This window comes from Jatropha curcas, chromosome 1, assembly GCF_041381405.1.
Source record: "Jatropha curcas cultivar XTBG-Jc1 chromosome 1, XTBG_Jcur_1.0, whole genome shotgun sequence".
Lineage (NCBI taxonomy): Eukaryota > Viridiplantae > Streptophyta > Magnoliopsida > Malpighiales > Euphorbiaceae > Jatropha > Jatropha curcas.
The window spans coordinates 23,795,396-23,801,395 of NC_143151.1; the positions used below are offsets into that span (position 1 = coordinate 23,795,396).

General features: G+C 32.4%; 1 pseudogene; it reads left to right on the forward strand.

Moving 5' to 3' along the window:
* Window positions 1-3,743, forward strand: part of LOC149499192 (leucine-rich repeat extensin-like protein 4) — a 31,989-nt pseudogene extending 28,246 nt beyond the window's left edge.
* Window positions 3,744-6,000: the final 2,257 nt, after the last annotated feature.

A 6,000-nucleotide genomic window follows, 5' to 3' on the forward strand; every position in this document is an offset into this window, starting at 1 on the left:
TCTATATGCATTTACATGCTTATTCCTATCTATGTATGTGCTTATTTGTTTCTTTATATGTTGAGATATCCACTGAGCTTTATTTGCTCAGCGAGTTACCTGTTTAACTCGCAGGTTTTGAGTTTGGACCGTAGAGAGTCAGCTTGCAACTGCTGCAGTTCATCTGTAGAAGACTCAGTCTTCAGGGTAGCTACTCATACAGATATGTATTTTTGTTTATCCTTTTCATGGCATGTACAGGGCACACAGTTGGACCCATTTCATTTTGACACTAGTATCATGTTTTGTAAATATTAAGTACATTATTAATATAAACAGCATCAGCATGATATAAGAATCTGGCTCCATTATTATATCAGCATGACAGGTCATAAAGTCAACCAGTTTGTAGCGTCTCGGTTCGGTTCATTTGGGTTACGGGTGGACCGGGAAGGGATGTTACAGAAAATGTACGTGTGTATATATATTGACTACTGTTTTATCAATTAGCCATGATATTCATGTTAATTTCATAATGAAATAATATTTTAACATTATAAAAATCTAGATAATATAAGAGAAAAATTATAACCAAGACTCAATATTGTATAAAAATAATAATAAATGAGTATAAAAAATGAGCAAAAAATGAACAATGTTAACATGCAACGCATGTCAAAAAAAAAAAGTTACTCCATAGCCTGCCATAGTTTCTTCCTTCTTCTAAGTACTTTACTTTCTCTCTCTTCCCTCAATATAAACACCTAGAAATAAACAGATAAAAAAAAAACAAAGTTAATTTCAAAAGAATATATTAAACAGTACTCATCCTTTTTTAGCATTGCTGTTAACTTTTTTAATTTCTTGGGTTTTTATATATTGTTACCTGTGTTGTTCAGAGCTGATGGATTTGCCAAGAAAGATAATTATTGTGTTGTAAACATCAGTTTGTATTTTTCTATTTTTACATATGTTGGTGCAACTGATATATTAATATTGGATGTTTTAGCAAAAGGCTTTGGAAGGTCTAGCTTGCCAAAAAGTTTGCAAGTTGTAATGCAATAACTCTCAACTCTCCATATAAGTAGGTTTTGTGTTAAGGTCCTTAATTTGGTTTAATTTAACTTATGCATTGAGTACAATTTTTCAGATCTAAAGAGATTAGCTACAATTGGTTTTTCTTATTTTAAGAAATCCTACTTTAAAGCCTTTTCCTTTTTTTTTTTTTTTTTTCTTTTTTGAATAGAAAGAGAAACAAATAACTACACAGACACTGGTTTAGGATGCTTTTTTCCTCATTCTTCTGTTTTAAATTGTATTATTTTATTTGGATATATATCATAATCTCTTTAGAATATTGAGCTTCTTGTGATGTATTTGAACAAGTTTTTTCACTTAATATAACTAAAGTTTTGGGTGTACATGGAGAGCTATTGGCTTGGGTTTAGCTCTTGGTTATATTGTATTCCTCAAACCACAGAGACCGTACTGTAATTTTTTCAATATTAAAATTTTAATATCTCTCATTTGATCTCTATTTTTCTTATTGGCTTCATGAAAAAAATTTATAAAAATGGACAGAATGATCTAGTAATATAACAAAAGCAAAACATAGAAAAAAATTGATATATTTTTAAAAAATAGGAGACAATTATTTGTATTTCATAAACCACATGAATTATACTGTAATTTTTCCACTTATTAGAAATTAGCTTCTCCTCAAATCAATCTCTTTCATCACTTGCTTAGTTACTTCTTCCTCTAACTGGTTTCCCACATTAGATATTTTTAGTCAAGCTGATTTGTTTGGCTTAAAAGGACTTTCTTTACTTTATTTATCCTATTGGAATTCATTTTTCACTGCTTCTTATCGGTGGACTGACTTTTACAGTACAATGCGGGGGACTTCTTCTCTTTCCTCAAACTTTACATCCAACTTGTTACCCTTTAATTTGAACAAAATTACATAGGTTAAATATATAAATTCACTTTTAAACTTTACAATTTTAACATTGCGGCATCTCGAACTTTGTGCATGACATATTATGCATCTAAACTTATAAGTTTTAGTAATATTACACACCTTTCGACACTAATATCAATATTTTTTAGGGTTTTTGCCTTTTATCTGCAAAATATCGACTTTATATGCAGTTAGCGTGACTTTAGAACAATAATTCGTATAAATTTTTAACTTTTTAATGAGTGTTTAATTGATCTAATTTTACAAGTTGAAATGTTCAATAAAATAAATTTAAAATTTGAAGTATCTAATAGGTATAATTTTATAAGTTAAAGTGTTTAATGAGTCAAAGTAAGAATTGAGGGTGCCACAATATTAAATTTATAAAGTTCAAGGTGAATTTATGTATTTACAAAATTATATATCATGCCAAACTTTGCTACATAAGATATTTATGTGTAGTACAACTAGCTTATCAGGCCCACCAAAATCATAAACAATTGCTAGTTACTAGGGCGAGTTCAAAAGTCCATAATTAGCATAAAATCAAATTCAATGTATACTGATTAGTTTAATTATTTAGGAAGTTAGCGAGTTGATAGCTAGCGATCATCAATGTTCATAAACTATTCACCGATTCCATTGCAATTAAATTAAATCAAATCAATAAAAACTGTGGTTTTAAAGTTTATAATTTGGTTTGGTTTGGTTTGTAAAATTAAAAAAGCGAGCCAACAGTTTAGTTTACAAATTTAAAGTTAAAACAAACCAAACTTCTGAATCGAAATAAAACTATATCTTTTATTTGAAAAAAAAAAAATTAGTAGAAAACAAATCCTTAAACTTAAAGTCTAAAGCTATTTTTGATGACTAGTTAGGCTTTTAATTTTTGATATTTAAATAGCTAGTTGTATTTTAATTTTGGTAAATCGATGTTTTTTTTAGAAAATTAATATATATTTGAAGACTAAAATACTTGAAATTAGAAGCTAATAAACTATTTTACAATCCTACTTTTTTTAATAATTTATCATAAATAAATTACTTTGAAAGTCTTTTTTTGATTTTTTTTTTCTTTTTTGAATGTTGCTCCATTATTATATATGTATATATAATACTAGGTTTGATAAAAAGTGTTGGGTTAAAACATAAAATGTTCAGTTTAGATACTGAAATTTGTGAGAGTGTATTTGTAATTTGTTGCTTCTTTGACAACAATGGCTATATTTATCATAAAAACTTGCTTGAATTTATTTCTTTTAAAAAAAAAAGTTGAAGTACTAAAGTTTACAACTGTTTATTAAGACATTAAATTGAAATTAAATTAAGTCACACTCAAATTGTACTTGTTCAGCTAATCAAAAGAGTTCAAACAACAGTAGTTAAACATGGTCCTCTCCCACGGAGAGTCTAGGATTTTAGTTTGCATGATGGCTATGTCAACGGTAGCGTTCCTCGTTGTCTAGGGGCTCTGCTTCTTGTACATTAGATTTCGTATAAGCATGGCCCTATCAAAAGCTTTACAAAGAGGTACAATGCTTGAAATGGCTAATAGAAAATCTATCTGGGTTCCTTTTAAATATGAGAATCTTGCAATTTTCTGTTTTAATGTTGAAGACATGGCCATGCTTTTAAATTCAGTGATGAGCTAGAGGATGTGAATGATGTAGTTGTAAATATGTTGCCTTATGAGGACTGGATCGAAGCATCTCCGCTACGTAGTAGCAGAATGTTTGGGAGCTTTCGAGGAGAGAAGGGGGCCTCTTCTACTGTAGTTGAGAAAATCATTTGTGCAACATGAGGCTAGCCAACAATGAACCAAGCTTTTGAAAGGGCCACTGATGAAGATAGCTTTAGAGCTATGGATAATTCTGTAGAGGAGGTGGTGCATAGACATAAAAGTATGTGTGTGAATAATGCGACCTCTGGTATAGATAAGGTATTGCCTGCGTCATTTATTGAGAGTCAGGTAGCTATACATGCTATTTCTCCGAATAATACCCCAAAGGTATATCAGGTATAGACCGAAGCTACCCCTCCCCCTACTTTCATTTTTACCTCGCATATACCTGTCCTTCCTCGAAAATAACATCAGCCAATGAATCAACACCCCTTTAATGGTAATCAAGTGCCATCTTCACAAATCCAACCTATATTATCCCTAGCCACTAACAAAGCTTTATCCCCTTCCTCAACCAATAATACCAACTTAGCCATCCATTTTGTTAATAATAAACCCAACACCACTAAGAAAAGTCAACCATCGATTCCAGTCCTAGTCCATGAACCACCTTTTACCCCTGACTTTAATCCAGAATCCATCCCTTCACCACCATCTTCAAACCTTAATCCAAATAGCCCATTCGTACTAGTATCGATTCAGTCTGCAGTTCTGGGCACAATACAGGGTTTAGAAATTATCACTCGCTCCAAAAAATGGAAGCACCAAGCAAGAGAAATGAGAGTTGTGGTTCTTTCGGATATCAGTATGAAGGAAAAAAGAGGCATTTAATTTCAAGCCAAGAATTGGAAATGCGCCTCCCAACCCTTTAAAACGTCATAAACAAGGCGATAGCCTTCTTCTTTCTAATTCTTCCACTTCAGGGGAGATTGCTCAGCAGTCTCGCCAGTTGCAATAAGTTGTTCGATTTGGTATTGTAGAGGGCATGGGAACCCTCATGCGATTTCGACGCTTAAAAAGATTCTAAACACTGAAGTTTCAAGTTTTGTATATTTAATGGAGACTAAATTATTTTTTGGTAAAATGGATAGAGTTAAAAAGGTTTATAGCTTTCCTAATGGTGTTAAGGTTAGTTGTGAGTAGGTTTTGGATCACATAGGTGGGTTATGTTTAATGTGGCAACATTTTATGGATATTCAGTTACTTTCTTTTTGGCCTTGATGTGGTAGTAAATAAACAATGATGGTTTTCCGGGTTATACGAGCGGCCTGAGGATAATATCAAATTCTTATCTTGAAACTTAATGGATACTTTGTCTTCTCAAACTACTTTGCCATAGGTTTTAGGTGGAGATTTTAATGAAACTCTATACAACTTTGAAAAATCTAGTGGACGTCCAAAATTACACAAAGGCTTGATGATTTTCATGTTGTGCTTAATCAGTGTAATTTAATGGATTTGGGTTTTCATGGTTTGCAGTGTACATGGAGTAATTGGCTGGCGGGTAGAGACAATATTCAAGCACGGCGACACAAGTACGTTGGTATGTTGGAAAATACTGTGCTTTTTCCAAAATATAGGATTGATCATCTTACTAAACAAGCTTCAGATCAATGTCTTGTAAAATTAACTTGGCTTCCATCTCACATTCACAAAAATAGAAACAGATTGTTTCATTTTGAGAAGATGTGGCTTCGAGATGAGTCTTGCAGGGTAGTGATTAAGGAATCTTGGATCATTTCTGGTTATGAAACTAAAATGCAACTGGAGGAAAATTTGGCAAAATGTGGGCAGGAACTAAAAATATGGGAAATGAGGACTTTTGGGCGTGTTACTAGAAGCCTTGTGAATTTGCAGCCTCGGCTGAAAATCCTATTGGAGGGGCTCCCTCAGAAGAAAATATTCGAGCCAATAGGGATGTTGAGAATTACATTAAGGAGTTGCTATAGAGGAGGAGGCTATATGGTTCCAAAGATCATGAATCCAATGATTACAAGAGGGGGATACCTTTTTCCATTCGAAGGCGAACTTTCAGAATAAAAAGAATAGAACTGATTATATCAAAGGTAAGGAGGGCCAGATGTCTGAGGAAGAAGAAGATACATCCAGAGTCATAAAGGAATATTTTGTTCGGCTTTTTTCCACTTCCGAATCATCAAACTAGTTAGATGTCCTAAACACAACTCATAAGAGGGTCTCGGATGACAATGATATAAATATAATTTGATTATTGTATAGACATTCAATTTTCCAAAGGCTGAATATATCAATTGCCCTGTGAACTTGCGCATAAAAGTCTTGTAGCCCTTTCCTAAATTTGTTTTTTTTTTTTATAATTTATACGCACCTGGTCACGTCAGAAAATATAGGATGTGAA